Source organism: Callospermophilus lateralis, chromosome 1 (assembly GCF_048772815.1).
Source record: "Callospermophilus lateralis isolate mCalLat2 chromosome 1, mCalLat2.hap1, whole genome shotgun sequence".
Lineage (NCBI taxonomy): Eukaryota > Metazoa > Chordata > Mammalia > Rodentia > Sciuridae > Callospermophilus > Callospermophilus lateralis.
Genome location: NC_135305.1, coordinates 19,782,771 through 19,800,835, shown reverse-complemented (window position 1 = coordinate 19,800,835; position 18,065 = coordinate 19,782,771).

Sequence of the window (18,065 nt, the reverse complement as noted above, 5' to 3'; positions counted from 1 at the left end):
AGCTGTCCAAGGGTCAGGGAGATAGGCTTTGTTCTTGTCTAGTCACTGTGAGATGACAGGGTCAGAGGGTCACTCAGCTCTGGTGAATGCTGCATGTCCTAAACCCGGCATGGCTTACTCGGATGGAAGGTAAGGAGAAGGGGACCTATGGAAAGGGCATCTTATCAAGACTGAGGGACCTCCGGGTGGCTCCGCCCCAGACCCAGAAGATCAGCAATAGTTACTAAATACATATCATGGGCAGAATACAGCTCTGGATGCTGAAGGGAGTGACAAGGGCTATAATGGCTCTCTCTCTGTCCCTTGGGGTGGAGGAATGCAAGAAGATACAAGAGATAGAGACATTCATCGTCACCCTTAGCTGCACAGAGACCGACACAGCACCCAGCAATGCACAAGCAATTAGAGAGCTGAGAGCAGCCTCAGCATCCACCTTGAAGAACCCTCTCCCTGTTTAGCAGATAAGAAACAGATGCCCAGAGGGGGGAGGTGATGTCCCCACACAGCTGCAGAGAGGCCAGTTGGAAGCAGACCCCCAGGCTGCCAGAGCCCTAGGAGGCTTCTGTCCTGCCCGTGCGGCCCACTTCTCCTTGTGAGTTATGGGCAAGAGGAAGTGAGAGAAGCCAATTCCTCCCACCATGGGAGGTTTGAACCCCCTCTGTGATGTCACTGGTATTTTCAAACAGGACAGTGTGTGGCTTTGCCTCTCTTTCATCAGCCACAGGCTGATGATTTTGTAGAACTAAATTACAAGCATAACATAAGGAGCACCCGACCCTGAACTTGACATGAATCTTTCTGACATTGTTGGGCCAGCCTGTCTTGCACTCTTGGCTTTCTCATTAGATCTACGGACGGTAGGGCATGAGGGCTAGGGCCAAACTGATGGAGTCCAGTCTCCCCACTGCCCTGCTGTGGGAGGCCTGGAACTTCTCTTTCCTTTAGTTTTCTTGCCTGAACAGTAAGAGGTGGGACCAGATCCTCCAAAGCAGGCAGTGGTGGGTGGGAGAAGGAAGCACCCCAAAGCCTTTTTTCTCAGCTGCAAACTAGTCTCTTATTTTATTTGCCTTGCTTTGGGGGTATACCTGACTATGGTAGCAGTAGAATGCAGGAACTTTGAGTTGGTATTGAGGAAGACAGTGTGGATGAGAATTGGGCCTGGAAGCCCAGGTGACATCCAACATCAGTGAGACAGGGGGCAGCTACAGGTTCAATGAAGATACCTATATCAGAGATCTGGCCTTGAACGGTGGGGCCCATGACATCTAAAATCTCAGACCACATCAGCGGAGGAGGACTCCGTGATCTCCTAGGTACTCAGGGCCCTGTCTGGAAGCCAGTGGGATTAAGGAACTAGAATCACCAGGGAAGGGACTCAGGGACCTGGATTTTATCTGGCACCTCCGGTGATTTTTAGATTTAAGTTTTAGAAGCCTGGATGTGGTCCATCCTTCTCACTTACAAATGAGGATCGGCTCTTTCCCTATCCTCTGTTTCTTTCCATATGGCATTTGTAGAGAAGTAGTGTTGATTCCCAGCATTGCCCCTTCTCCTAAGGCACAGTCTTCAGGGAGACAGAAAGTCGGGTGGGGGAGAGATGGCTGGGAGTGCTCCAGGCCTCGGGCAGAGGCTGCCTGGCTTCTTCTTGCATACTGGCCCCCCAAATGTGTTAATGCTGGTGTGAATCTGGTCTCAGAGGTTACCGGTGGCTTTCTGACTAAGGATCCCTCACTTTTCATAAGCCAGAGTTTCAGGGCACTAGGTGTCTCCACTGGATTCTTTTAGAAACCACTGTCCCCTCCTACCTAACCCAGCAGAGGCCTAACCTTGAGGTCAAGGACTGAGAACAAAATGCAAGTAAAAGCATTCGTCTCCTCAAAGCTGAATCACTGAGAGTTATCCCAACAGCAGCCAAACCACTGTATAAGGCAGGGACAGCTCGATTTAGGGCCTGTATAAATTAGGAATTGTGTAGCACTAAATGGAAAAATAATAGGTAGAGTTATTTACAAAGCTAATAGGCAAATTTGGCATTCTGTGTGCTCAGACAGAATGTGTGCTCAGAACCTGTAGCTGCCTGTAGCTGTGTGCTTTTAAATATTTACAACCAAGGACCTATAGGAGTAATATTTCTGAAGGGACCTTTCTGATGGAGTAGTGTCCACCTCAAAGAGCCACTTGCTAAGCCTTTCTGAGATTCTGTTCTATGCTTTTCATGTTAATGATGGTTAAATGTTTTGGGGTCCCCTTAGTAAACACTGTGTGTTAACGCTTTGAATATCCCCAGGGGTCCAGTGGACTGGGATACACCCGTAACTCAGGAAGAACTACCCAGGAAAGAAAGATCTTTGCTCATTGTTACAGATAGAAGGGTTAAACCTATGCAACTTAACACTGAAAAACCACAGGATCTCCTTGCCAATGCAAGTTGTTTGAGGAGGGCCCTGGAGACCCTTTCTGGAAAGTTTTTCTAGAAATGTGAGAATTTTGTGTCTTCTTAGAAGAACTCAAGCTACTCTTAGGGAGTCAGGTCCAAACCCCAACTCCCAGGAAGAGGCTTACTATTGTTTGAATCTTAACTGTCCCCCAGAGGCCAATGTGTTAAAGGCTTGGTCCCCAGGGTGGGGCTCTTGGGACGTGATAGAACCTTTGAGAGACGGGCCTGGTCCTTAGGTCATTGGAGTCAGGCCCTAAAAAGGGACTGTTGGACCTAGTTCCTCTTCCTCTTTTTGCCTCTGGTCATGAAGCAAGCAGTTTTGCTCTATCATGTGCTTCCATGGTGATATGGGAGCACATAGGCCCCAAACAACGGGGCCATTTGATCATAGACTGAAACCTCCAAAACTATGAGCCAAAATAACCCTTTTCTCTCTATAAGTTGATTATCTCAGGCATTTTGTTATGAGTGACAAAAAGCTAACAGAGGCTTCTTGGGAATTTTGAGACTTGGAGAGCTTGAGCTTACCAGTGAACCCTGAAAAGAGGAGGGGCTGACCGAGAACAGGTACTCCACTATGACCCCTGCCTCCCTGCTTTCCTTCTGTCCTCAATACTCACCAATGGGAGCACCTAGCCCTTCACACACCCTGCACCCAGGGAAACAATCCTTAGAGAGTTAAACAACTTATCCAAAGTCCACTAAAGTGAGTGGTTTCAAACACGTGTCTACCAAACCACAAAGCCACACTGCAGTAGGTAGATGAGGAGTGCCCGGGGGGGACATTCCCAAGTATTTATGAAAGTAATGTGATGCTTCTAGTTATTGAAGAGTGCTTTGCTGCACCTCAGATTCCTAATAACATCCACTCTCAAGGGTGTGGATAGCACTGAATGAGATAACACGTGTGTGTGCAACTCCCAGCATTTTTTTCTGGAACATAGAAGACTCATAATAGCTACAATTTTTACTGTTGGAGGATAGAAAGAAAAGGGTGGGTTAGTTGAAGCCTGCCCAGTGCTTTCTATGATCCATCATGGAGAAAGATCGATGAGCTTTGGGAATTAAAAGTAAGTGTTACAAATTGTCACCTTCTCCCATTGAGACGTGACAAATCATCAAACCAATTGACCAACAGTAAGACCAATGTTTAGAGATGATTATATGAGATTGCTTTTCTTTCTTTCTTTTTTTTTTTTTTTGGTACCAGGGATTAAACCCAAGGACACTTTACCACTGAGATGTATCCCCAGCCCTTTTTATTTTTTATTTTGAGAGAGGGTCTGAGCCTGGACTCAAACTTTCAATCCTCCTGCCTCAGCCTCCTGAGTCATTGGGATTACCCATGCGACACCATATCTGGCTAGAGATTGGATAATGATGTATGCAAGACTGGACTAGAGAAGAAATTAACAGAATTACAAATACAAAGCAACAAAGAGTCACCAAGAAAAGAACTTATTAGCCAACCTACCAAGACCAGAAAGAGAACCCAATACTCACCAATAGGAGCTTCTAGCTCTGGAAGACCTTGGCACACCCTGTATGCAGGAAAACAGTCCTAAAAGAGTTAGGATAAGCGCGGCATGTCATGAGCAGCTACTTGTGTTGAGGATGGTGCCGGCAGGGGTTTGTCTCTCTCAGGGAGGCAATTCTGGAGCTAGAGGCTAAATTGGGTGCTTGGTGGACAAATTCAGATCACAGACACTTCTGCAATGATAGGGAAAGACTATCCTATAAGACCTCGGCGAGCCCAAGTCTAAAATTTTTCAGTAAAAACTGATGCCGTGTTGACCTCCCTTCTGAAGCAGTGTTATATTTATTAAGAAAGATTTTTGCAGCTACCCTTTTACTCAAATTGCAACATTTGATGTTAAATTCCAGTGAGAGCCACTCTCCTGAGAACACATCCAAATCCCCTTAGGGGAACGTCTTTTGAAGCTCAGTATGCTAGAAAGATGTGATTGTTTCCACCAATCAAAAAATGACAAGGAACCATTTTTGCTGGTTCTCCTGCACTTGTGCAGCTGTTGGAGTCTGTAAAAAGGAATATCAGAGTATTTTGAGATTTCAGAGAGTGATTGTGGCAAGCAATGTCCCATTCAAAGATAAAACGTAGTTTTAGGAAGTTGGTCAGTAGATTCCCGGAAAAAGTCTTCCTCATCTTTGAGGATTCTATAAGCCAGTGGTTCCAGACTTCTGGAATTTATGAGCCCGAATAAGTTGTTTATTTAAATTAGGGAACGTGGAGTCCAATGAAAGATTAACAGCATCTGATTTTGCCAAATGAGAACATTTAGAAATTCTTAGTGTCTGGTATCATCAGTTTCTACAAAAGAAAGTACTTTTTCCATGTTAAAAAAAGAATGAGAACATAGATTTAAGAATAAAATAGCTCCCTCTCTAGGAAAGATACTAGGTATCCTTAATGTTGTGGCATATTCTACACCAGCGAGGTTGTAGCAAATATCTGTATATTATCTTTCCATTTGGAGCCGCTGGGCTGCGTTTCCCCACCTCCCATGGATAAAGGGCCCTTTGGACTAGTTCTCACCAATGGAGATGCAGTGGGCCAGGGGCTGAGAGCAGGTGAGCCTTTCTATCCTCCTTTCCCAGAATGACCAGCAGAACAGCCTTCACCTTCCTGAGCTGTGATAAAACTGTGAAATGAAACTTTATTTTGTTAAGCTCCTGAGATTTGAAGTTGTTTGTTAATGATACATATTATTTATTTTTAACTTATACACTAATTCATAAATAACTATATTCATACATTTACTTGTGATTGAATCACATGTGTTGTTTTTTTCTCACTGCTCTATGACCAGTGAAAAGTTTATGAAAGATGAATTTAGGAACCACTGACCTATTACTGGAATTCAGGAGAAACCAGAAGAGTAGAAGTTCAAGAATCATGACAGTTTGTGTTTATCCTCTTGACTTAGGATCTTGCTGTTTTATTGAAAGCCTAGTGAATTTTTTGATTCAAGTGTTAATATGCAAAAAAAAAAAAAAAAAAAAAAAGTGGTCAAGTGGTCCCAGAAAAAGTCACACAAAAATTAAGTACTCTAGAATGTAACATTACAAAAAATCTGATTGAGAAGAAACCAGATATCCATATACCTCAATTAGAGAAAGAAAACTCTCAAATAACTTCAAGCCAAAGGTAGTATATTTTAAAAGGAGATCGAGGGAAAATAGAACATGGGATTTATAGGACTTGAATGTTGATTCTAAGTTTGAAGATATTATGATTGATAATAGCAAGATTTGATATTCGTATGCTCTAACAAGTTAATGGATCAACAATACACAAATGCAGCCTCTTCAGGTTTTCAAATCACTTTTCAGTAAAGGGACCACAGACCCCATTGTAAAATCAGTCTGAAATCAGCCTTTTTTGTGTGTAGTCATACTCTGTCCAACATCTGGAAAGTCCCCAGTAGTTGCAGAGAGACAAATGCTAATGGGGCTTTCATAACAGATTTTACACACACACACACACACACACACACACACACCCCATCTGATTATATTAAAAGTGACATATTTTATTTTTTATCAAAGGTTACCATTACTCAATTTGGTGACAGAAGAGACCTCTGGTTAGTCGTCTGGTAACCTCCCCAAGAATAGCCATTACATAGACCTTAGTGCAGAGTCAATATGTCTTCATTGATTTAGCCATGGATTGAGTGAGCTCCTTAATGTATAGGACTTTGATCTGAATGATTATAGCTGTTTCCACAAACTCAAGATGTCTTCAAACATGAGGAGCCACATGTTCTGGCTTTCTCTTTTTCATGCGTGCTGTGTGTTCTTTAGCAAATAGGTTAATAGCTCAAGGCCTTGGCTACTTATGCCATATAGATTCTTAGTTGGTTTTTTTTTTTTTTGAGAATAATACATAAAGGGCATGATACACAGCATGATGGTTTTTGTTATTTAAAGAGATATGCATAGCCTGTGAAAGTAACTTTCCAAACATGTTTGGATTCATGAACGTTAACTGGAATAAATTTTGGTCCTCACACACTAGACAGCTCATTTGTTGCCTAGGTCCCAGAATGCTAGTTAAAACCTCAGTCATATTATTACAACTGGAGGGATTCATCAAATGAGTGACAATTTGACAAAGACATTGACAATGTAGCTTTGTCTTTACCATTTACAAATCACAGGAATGCTCCTGAGACAGAAATGAGCGGGAGGTGGAGACTTAAAATGGAAAGTACCATGACAGGCATCTGAAGTTTCTTTTGGATTAGGCTCTGATTAAAGAATGGAAAATATTTTTGCAATGAAAATTCTTGTCATGAAGCCAAACACCTTTGTTGGATTAGCTTCCTCTTGGGAGAGCTGAGACTCCCCTTGGGTGAGGCGAGTCCCCATCTCTTTGGGGACTGACACCCATCTGTAACCAGTAATTTTAGTTGGGATGCTTCTGAGCCTAGGATTTCTGGGAATTAATTTTTTAAAACCAGATTATTGTAAATCGTTTTGCCTCAAAACAGTTAAATATCTAAACACCTTCATACTTGATCTGTGTTTTAACTATAAAAGTATAGTGTTTTGCACATATCTACAAAATATGTTTATACGTTTAGTTAAAAATGATTACAGGTCTAATTGCAAAGGTATATTACATATACTTCTACAAAACACGTTTATATGTTTACTTTAAAATGATTGCACATTTAATTACATAAGGATAATATTTTTTACATTTCTATAAAATGTTTGTATAATTAAATATGATGTTTAATTACAAAGTGCAATATTTTGTATATTTCAACAAAATATGTTTAGTTGTAGATTTGGAAAGTGAATAAAAGCATAAAGAATTTTTAAAATTGCCCATGATCATACTTCATTTTAAAGCCTATCTTTTATATATTTTTGTCTGTTGTATGCATATGCATAACTTTTCTTCTTTTTGATATCAAGTACTGAACCCAGAGGTGCTTAACCACTGAGCCACATCCCCAGATCTTTTTTATTTTATTTAAAGATAGGGTCTTGCCAAGTTGCTTAGGGTTTCCCTAAATTCCTAAATTGCTGAGGCTGGCTTTGAACTCATGATCCTCCTGCCTCAGCCTCCCGAGCAGCTGGGATCATAGGTGCGCCACTGTGCCCTGCCAAACTTTTATGTTATGTATGTGTGGTATATGTATTACACACTTTTAATAAGCTCATGTTTACAAACTGCTAGGAACTGGCTTTTAAATGTAACCTAACATGAGCATTTCCCCATTCATTATCACTCTTCTCCAGAATGGCTGTAGAATATTCCTTCACAGTGGGTTTTGCTGTTATCTGTCCACCAAGTTCAGAAAACCCTTCCTCAGACCATGCTGGGCACATACATCCCTGCCAGCTCTGTGATCTACAGGACATGTGTTCTGGGTGGGCACCCCACGAAGGACTGGCATACTCTTCTGTACCCACTGTCCTGCTCCGTGTGTCCCATGAGTTCCTCCGAATCCATGAGCAGCTCCAGACTCTGCCTGAGATTGTCATGATCTCAAACTACCCCTTCAAGGGAGGGAAGGGGAGGCTGCTTTTGGTTGAGGCCATCTTGCATATGAAAGAAGGCAGCCTGGCCCAAGAGTTTGACACCACAGGCTCTAGTGCCAGGCTGACTGGGTTTGAGCCCCTGTCCCACTGCAGACCAATCCCAGACCTCCAGCCAGGTCCCAAACCTCTCTAGCTGAGACAAGATAACAATCAGAGTGCCTGCTTCCAAGAATTTTTATGGTAACGAAATAAGAAATCCATGCAAAGTAATTGCACGGTGTCTAGAAAAGAGGAAGAGCTCAGTGCACGCAGGCTGTGATAAGTGTTACCTTAATTCCTGAGAGAGTAGGGGGAAATGGGATAAGGTCCAGAGAAGAATCACAAGAGGAAACCGAGTCTAGGCAGGATTCTGGTGTTGCTGGTGGAAGGGCTGCATGATGATTAGTTTTAGGGGTCAACCAGGGCAGGTGGTGGTGCCAAGGTATTTGATCAACAATAGTCCAGCTGTCACTGGTTATTTCCTAGATGACAAGTACTCCAATCAGGAAACTTGGAGTAAAAGTAGTCCCACCCCCAACCCCGTGATGTGGATGGCTTCATTCAATCAGTGAAGGGTGATGAGAAAAAAGACTGAGGTCCCCCCAAAGGGAATAAATTCTTGCCAAAAGACTAATTTTGAACTTGAGCAGCAGTATCAGCTCTATTTTGGGTCTCCAGTCCATCTGCTTGCTGTGCAGATTTTGGATTTGTCAGTCCCTAAAACCATATGAGTCAATTCTTTAAGATAAATCTCAGTCTTGGATGGATGGATGGATGGATGGATAGATGGATGGATGGATGCCAGATAGATAGATAGATAGATAGATAGATAGATAGATAGATGATAGATAGATACATAATATAATCTATTTTTTCTGTTTCTCTGGAGACCCCTGATTAATACAGACTTCAAATAAAGTCTAGGAAAATCTAAAGAGGCAAAATGGAACAGATGAATGCTCAGTGCATTAGTCAGCTTTGCATCACTGTGACCAAAATATCTGACAAAAGAACTTAGAAGAGGAAAAGTTTATTCTGGGCTCACAGCTTCAAAGGTTCATTCTATGGTTGCCCAACTGCACAGCTCTGAGCCTGAGGTGAGGCAGAACATCATGGCAGAAGGGCAGTCAAGTATGTATCTCCAGGAAAAAGAACGACAAGACAAAAATGTAAAAAGAGCTTTAGGTCCACCTTTCACTGGATGAGGAAGTCCTTGAGAATTCCCCAAATTATTTCCAAACAAGTCAGCACTGGAAAATAAGTGCCCCTTGAATTCTCTTCTCTCCATCTTTCCTTCCTAATTCCTGGGTACACAGCAGACCTACCTCTTTGGTAGTTTTATTTATTTGTTTGTTTTTGTACGGGGGATTGAACCCAGGGGCACTTAACCACTGAGCCACATCCACAGCCCTTTTTAATTTTATTTAAAGACAGGGTCTCACTGAGTTACTTAGGGCCTCACTAAATTTTGCTGAGGCTGGCTTTGAACTCATGATCCTCCTGCCTCAGCCTCCCGAGTTGCTGGGATTACAGGCATGTGCCACTGTGCTGACTCTAGTAGTTCTATTTAATGCCTGCTACTGCCTAGAAATTGTAGTTGCCAATTTCTGCTCCAACTCAAGGTCACTGGAAAATAACTGTCGCAAACAATTTCTTCTAAGGGGTTTCATTGGCAATGTAGTTGACTCCCCAACACCCAGTTCCCTCCAACTGTGATGAAGGCTCTGAATGATGTGCAGCATATGAGGACAGAGGGCTCGGAGAGATGCAGTGCCTTACTCCAAACAGTACTTCTCAGATTGCTTTTTTTCTTTTGTACCTGGGATTTAACCCAGGGGAACTTTACCACTGAGCTACTTTCTCAGTCTTTTTATTTTTTATTTTGAGACAGGCTCTCACTAAACTGCTGAGGGCCTTGCTAAGTAGCTGAGACTTGCCTCAAACTAGTGATCCTCCTACTTCAGACTCCCGAGTCACTGGGATTACAGGCATGTGCCATTGTGCCTGGCTCAGATAACATTTTTTATGGATCAAAAGTTTCAGATATTGCCAGGCATAGTGGCATACACCTGTAATCCCAGTGGCTTGGGAGGCAGAGGCAGGGGGATTGCTAATTTGAGGCCAGATTCAGCTACTTTGCAGTCTCTGTCTCAAAATTAAAAAAAAAAAAGTTAATGTGTATGTTACGAAGAAATAAAATCAAATGAATATGCAAAATATAATATGGCCTTCCTCCCACATTAGTTTAGTAAATGCTTGATATCCTGTAGTGAAAAAACTCACTGAATTTAGTTTAGCTTCACCGTAATCCCAGGTGGGATTTCTTCCCTCCCCCCTCCCCCCACCCCCATGTGATGATGGTCTACATACCAATAACTTGAAAATTTCACACCCAAACTAATAAAGTTAAAAGAAATGGGAAATGATGAGATTTCAGATAACTCTGAGCAATAAGAGAAGAAATGTTTTGAACAAGACCATGGAGATGGATACCTAATGTATGGTTTAGATATAAGTTTTCCCCCAAAAGCTCATGTGTTAGATAATGCAAGGAAGTTTAGAGATGAAACAATTGGGTTGAGATCCTTAATCTGATCTGTGCATTAATCCACTTGAATGGATTAACTGGGTGGTAGCTGTAGGCAGGCAGGGTACAGCTGGAGAAGGGGGTCATGGGGTCGTTCCTTTGGGGTATATATTTTGCCCCTGGTGATTGAAGCTTTCTGATTCCTGTTGCCATATCCTGAGCTGCTTTTCTCTGCCAAAATGTTCTGCCCCACCTCAGACCTAGAGCCACAGAGTTGACTGTCTATGGACTGAGACTCATCCTGAGTACCAATTAAACTTTTCCTCCTCTAAAATTGTTCTTGTTTGGTCTTTTGATCACAGCTTCAAAAAAAAGCCAACTAAAGCACCTAAAAGCCTCCTTCATCTCCAGCCAACCTGTTCTTCCTCTGGCAAGTTTCTCTGGATTCTTTCGGGTTCTGTCCCCTTTTCACTCAGAAAAGATTCCATCAAGAAGCCCTCTCTTAGCTGGGTGTGGTGGCGGAAGCCTGTAATCCCAGCTACTTGGTGTGCTAAGGCTGAAGAATGGCAAGTTCAAGGCCAGACTCAGCAATTTAGCAAGACCTGCGCATGCTGGTACCAGCTGTAGTTTCACTTTTGCTTGGGAGGGAGGATCAGGCTCAGTTTCCTGATTGCTTGGCTCAGTTCCTTTCCTCAATGTGTTGTCATGTTATCCACGGAGCAAGGCTACGCTTTGTTGCAAAGATTCCACAAATGCAGAGCTCAGCTTCATATATATATGTTTATGTTTTTCAACTTTTTAAAAAATGAAGCTGTGATAATAAACACTAACTCTTGATTTGACAAGCACCATGCTTTAGCATACTAAAGACCACTACTATGATGATTTTACTGCTGAGTGATTTGGTTTAACCCAGACCTGGAAATAGCATTTCTCTTGATGGCTCTGGGTATATATTTGAGTGTCTTAAGAGACATGTCTTTGAACAGAGCTTGTAGCCCTGGCCTGATCTGTTCCAGAATTCAGGCCTGTGCATGTCCTCTAAGGTAAGTTATTGCAAGGGGGTATCTTGATCCTTGAACATGGAGTGACCAGGCTCTACCAAATGCTGGGCAAGGTTTGGATGCATATATTCAGCAGTGTGCTATCTCATGGAGGGAAAATCAGTTGTACAGTAACAAGTGGACATGTAGTACATTGCAGTGTGATGGCAGCATATGAGTTTCCTGCCTTCATACTTACAATTGTTGTGCATATATACGTAAATGTGCATGAATGTTTATATTTATCTTCTACCTAGAGAGGTAAAAAAATTAGGCTTTTAAATAACAACAACAATCCAAAATAAAGATCAAAATGAAGAAGACGAGTCTGACCAGAACCAAGCACCTGTCCAGAAAGTAAAAGTCATGTACACAAAACTCATTCATAGTCATGCAAAGACACGACAAACATTAATAATTATTTGTCATTGGGGTTCGTTCACCTTTTATGGTTCTAACAATTATGAGATGTACTTCATGCAGTAAAAATTTGCAAAATCGTTTTACAGTGCCTGCCAAGTTACAAATGGCATTTTGAAACAATATACAGTAAGAGTGAAATTAAGATTATTGGCATCTCATAATGTGTCTTGAGTTTACTGTTCCTAGAAAATGGAATATGAACTGAAATGAAAACTGAGCATGAAAACTCACATGTAGTGTCATTCAAAGTAGATGCACTCTGAGGGAGAGAATGGAATGTGCCACCAGGGGCAACTTTGCTAAACTTCTGTTATTCACAGTGCTGCAACTGGCTACTATAAAAATTCAGCCACTGCCATTATCTGACAAGAGTCTAGGGTGGAATGCAAGAATGATCACCCAAGGTGCTGAATGAGTTAATTCAAAGGTTGAGATTTTGTGAAATCTTTATAGCTCCAGTGGGTGAGACTCTGCTCTGCTTGCTTTCCTATTATAAATTCATACAGGCAAATATGAGAAAGATTTATTACTTTGTAAAACTCTTGACATGTGTGCAACAGAAGAAGAAATTTTTAGGTGTTTAGATCAGTTTTTAATATACCATCAAATAAATTGGCAGAAATGTAAGATATCATGAAAACAATGGTAGGAAAAATCTCAGAAGGAGCATTTCATAGGAGTGAGCTCTGGTGCTATAGCATTTAAAAGGTGACAGCATTTTTCAAAACTGCACTGTGTGGCGCCCTCCAAATGATTGATTTCAAGAAGGAATAGTGTTTACATTGCAAACTTTGGTGTTTAATGTAAATAATACAAACAGTGAATTCTAAAATTTACTTTTCACACTAAAGACCAATGTCAAATGAGATGAGAAATTACCAGTGTTTATTTGTGGTTCTTGTTGGTGGGGAAGAAAGACCATTACCACACTTTCTCTGTAATATAACAAGTGAGACCACTAACAGCTGATGCATAAAATATTAAATCTATTATATAGATGCTGTGTTTCATATTATATATTTAATATATACAGACTTTATATATAAATATACATATAAAAATAAATTGTATATATAAATAAATAGTGTGAGTATATGTTTACATATGAGAATTATTATTTTTTTTATTGAACCCAGGGAGCTTTACTACAGAGCTACATTCCCCAGTCCTTTATATTTTTTTATTCTGAGATAGGGTCTTGCTAGGTAGCTGAGGCTAGCCTCTAATTCGCAATCCTCCTACCTCTGCCTCTACTGAGTTGCTGGGATTATGGGTGTGCACACCTGGCTACTAGACTTAATTTTTAGAACAGTGTTAGGTTTAAAGTTCTCTTTGCCTCAATTTCCCCCAGTATTAGCAACTTATATTAGTGTGACATTTGTCAGAACTGATGAATCTATCTGGATACTCTGTTATTTATCAGAGTTCATAGTTTACCTTAGTGTTCATTCCTCATGTGTATCCTATGGATTTTGACAAATATATAATGTCACATATCCCATTACGGTGTCATACAAAATAGTGTCAACACCTGAAGAACTGTTGTGGTTTTAATAAGTCAAAAGAGCCTACTTTGGAAATCAGAATAACCATGTTCTTACTCATGAGTAAGGTTTATCAAAGAACAATTTTCTTGTAACAAAAAGAAAGCTTGGGAATAACTATATGAAGGTGGATCTTCTTTTTGGTACCTATTTTTCCTTGCTTTCATTTATACAGAACCCTTCTCAAGTTGCTCAGGGGTAAGGAGCAGAAAGGTGGGAGGGCAATTATGGTTAGAAGTGCTTGTGAATTTATTCTGAAACTCTAATGTCCATAACAAAACATTTTTTTAAAAAATTCTCCACTTGGAAAGTAGACTATATCCAAGGGATTGTGTGAATATACACTCTTAATAACAGTTAACATTTATTTTAGCTTGATGTCCTAAGTACTTTACATGGATTATAACCTTACATCCACTCATCCATCTTATGAAGTAGATACTATTATTATCTCCATTTTACTGAAGTGGAAAATAAATATCACAAAGTTAAATAGCTTGTCCAAGGTCATTCTATGGTGGTTAAGCTGGGATCTGAGCCTAGGCAGGCTGACTCCTGATCCTGAGTTCTTAACCACTAAACTATATTGCTGTAATTATATATATTTATTTATATACATTTGTTTATTTAATGGGAAAAGAAAGTAAGTTTAATATAATGTGTCTAACATTGGAGCAGAGACAAGTGGTCAAATAAAAATGGTTTGTAAAGACTTATGCTGAATTTATAAATGCATAAATCCCAACCCTTGCTTTTTGAAATTGAAGTAAATTATTGCTCAAATACATGTTGCAATTGGAAGACTTTGGCTACCGCTATTGCTGTGAACAATAAAGTCCTTCATCTCTGATCCAGGAGTCTTGTGTCTTCTGCCAGTATTCAAGCACTGCAGAATCCTACCTTGCTAGTTTGCAAGGGTGAAATCTCAGATCCTTTAGCAATTCTTGACATCTGTATTTGGACTTTTCATTTTCTGAAAATATTTTCACTGGAGCTGGGGGTGTAGCTCAATGAAGGAACACTTGCCTAGCATGCACAAGGCCCTGGGTTGATCCCCAGAACTGCAAATAAAACAAAATTAAATTAAATTAATTGCCATATGGAATTCCTCTCACCAGTACCCAGATGTCATACCTAGATGAATGACACATATCAAATAAAGCTTTGATTAAAGTTAAATGACTACTACTGAAAACTTTCCGGGGGTTCTTTTCTTTTCCATGCTGGGTCTCATAGCTGCTGTGTATTTTATAGGTTAATATCCCAATTTCTCAAATGAGGAAACTGAGGCTTGGGGACATATTTTTGCCAATGCTCCACAGCTTAAAAAATGTTAGAACTAAGGTCTAAAACTAGTCCCATGTTATTTCTACCATCATTGTCTCATGAAGCATTTTTACTACAGAAATTTTAATTTCCCAACCAAATTATGAAGGCCACTGGGAAAGGAAAAAATGTGGAAGGAGAAAATGTGAGCTTTGAACAAGAAAAAAAGGAGAGGTGGAAAAAAAGAATGCCGATGAAAGAAAACGGAGAGAGGAGACACAGGAAAGATGGCACAGTAGTTCCAAGTGCCCTCACAGGGCAAATGAAAATTTGGGGTCCCTAAAACATGAGCTAGGAGAAGGAGGGGGGAGTGGGGCTGGCTTAAGGAGCATGGCACAGGTCCATGGAAAATTCCAAATGTAGCCCGCAGTGGGGAGCTTGGAAGAAGCCAAATAGCCATCTAAATAAAGTGTCAATCGGAACAGTCAACTAGCAAGAGTCCAGAGAAATGAAGCAGCCATTAGAGGACCCTAGAAGGACAGCAGAGAAGGAGATGAGGGAAGAGAACTCAGTTGTTGGAGAGGGTGGACAGGAGAGACCCCACAGCACTGAAAGACTGTGGTGGGTCAGTCTTTGGTCACTGTTGGGTGTGTGTTTGTTTTGTTTTATTTGGAGACCAATAGCCTTGCCTTTGTGCAGAAGAGAACTATTAAGGGGTCGGATCTGGTTTAGACCAAGTGACGTCAATGAACAGTTACGCTGGTTGGCACTCAGGGCAATGAACTCTGGGAGTTAACTTGTTCAAAAGCTGAACTATTCAGACTCCGTTACCAGAGACACCTGCAGTAAACTTTGGTTTCCTTGGTTTTGTATGTATTTCTATTCAGTTGTACATTGAAATACACAGAACCTTGAAAATAAAAGAGATCAAATTTTAAACCCCCATATACGTATGTTTTAGCATGTGTATTTAGTGATTTTTTTAGCATACAGTCTTTGTTGGCCCCACCCACTGTGTTTTATTTCATTCAGATTCACACCTTGTTCAGCAAATTCAGACATTCTCTAATGACAATGAAAGTGTCCTGGTTAGCCCTGTCATCCCCCCCACTCTCCCTGCAGAACATGATTGAAATACTTGGGGAAAGTTTCTCTTCTTGGAGGGACTGTGAGAGAATGATGAATGGGTTCCTTGTCCTATCGTTCTGTTTCCTAAAGGGAAACAAGTGACAGACAGCTGCTAATCTCCAAGTTTGCATGAGCCCACCTTGCCCTCCAAAAAGATCAGTCCCTGCCGTAGGGAACATATACCCCGGAGGCCAGGCAGTGCTTCATGTTACACGCTGGGCCTCCGTCTTCATTAGTAACTTCTTTATCAAATAAACACCAGGCTCTGAAGCCACAGGGAACAAGAGTCCACTTCATATAAAACACAATGATAAATGTCTCCAGTGGCCCCAGATTCCAAGTCTTCACATCTGTGAGCTCCCCATCTCCATGGCAACATAAAGTAAATAATACAAAGAGTCCAAATCCAGGAAAAGCACAGCAGGGCATGTCTGTCCTAAAGGAAAACACGCATTTAACCTGCGCACACACGCCAGCAAGAGGACCCACTGGAAGGCAGCAGTTGATCCGATAGGAGGGAGCAGAGAACGCAGAGTCGTAAAGCAAGCAGACAGAAAATGTCAGGTTCTTTGAAGAAGTGTCGTCTGCTTTCAGTAGGAGGCCTGAAGGGAACATTGCTTCTTATATTCCTGGGTTCATACTGTATGTACATTACATTTCGTACAAATGTGTTTTGAATTATAAGCTTGTTATGTTACACCAGATTTAAAGGGGACCATAGATTATAAAAGTAATAGTATCAAACAAAGAATTGAGAACTGCCAATTTAGTCTTTGCCAATTTAGTCTTCTTAGCTAAGCTGGGGTCTACCAAATACACTATCTCGGGCTCCTGCCCAACAGAACCTCCCATCGTGGACTGCTTCTAGTGTCCCTTGCAGGCCACTGGTATACTCAGGAGGTTCTGTGGCCTCCCATGTCCCCCACAGTGGGGTCAGAGAAGCAAAACAGCCTCTGGGAGAGAAGAATGTGCCCTCAGGGGTACAGGAAAACCCATGGGATAGAATATTTTCAAGAATGGGGATTTTGAGTTAATTCAATTTTCTGGTTAACTCATGTGACTTTGGACCTTTTAACTCCCTGACCCTGGTTTAACTCATTTGCAAAGAGAGAGAGTGAGGGAGGGGGGGGGGGAGAGAGAGAGAGAGAGAAAGAGAGAGAGAAGAAGGAAAGAAGGAACTAAGGGGGTGGGGAGGGAAGAAAGAGAGGGGGAGAGAGAGAGAGAGAGAGAATAAGGGGGATGTGTGTGTGAGTGTTGGGGGGTGGGGAATCCATGACCCTAGTTTCCCTGCCAGCCCTGGGAATTCTGCAGTTCTATGAATTGAGCACAAAGCATGATTTTGTTTCAGTCTTTGTGGATAAAAAATTTAGATTTTCTGGGTTTACTGCTATACTATAGCAAAAGCTGTGCATTGAATACAACCAGAGGACTCTGTGTCTATGCTTGATTGTGTGTATGGTGTGAAGGGTGACTGTGGCTTAGGAGAAAGACCAGAAGGTCTAGAGGTCATCCCAGTCACTAGGTGTGTGACCCTGAGCAAGTTCTTCAACCTTTCTTGGCCATAGTTTCTCCATTCCCATCAATGGGAACGATGGCCTTCACCTGGCAGCCCTGCTATAGGAATAATTATAAGTGATCAGTAGTTTGGTAGCCATTGTACCTTACTGGATTTAGGGTTAGTACTTGGAGAATACTTTTAATCACATGGGTAAGACTTTAAGGTAGTGGGGCTACTTACTTAGTGTAATTGATGGAAAGAAGTCTAGATGCTTGGTGATGGAATTTGCACTTGACCCTGTGTGTGTGAATCTGCACTGAGAACCACCCTGGGATCTTCATTTGAATTCCTAACTGTAGCTTTTCACTCTGATTGTGTCCCTCTTTCTCCTAAAAATAGAGTACAATAAAAACATGCTGGTTAAGTGAACAGTCTAGAATGACTTGGCCCCAGTAAGTGGGCATGTTGCTGTATGATTTGGGCGCAGTCGTCTTGCCATTTGTGCACACACTGAAAGCCACCTAGAAGTCAGTGGCCACAGAACAGTGACTTTGGAGGACATTTCCTCCATGCTATTAGCCCTTTTCTCCAGATAAGGTTTTCCTCTCTCTACTTCTTCCTTCCTGTCTTTTCATCTCTCTCT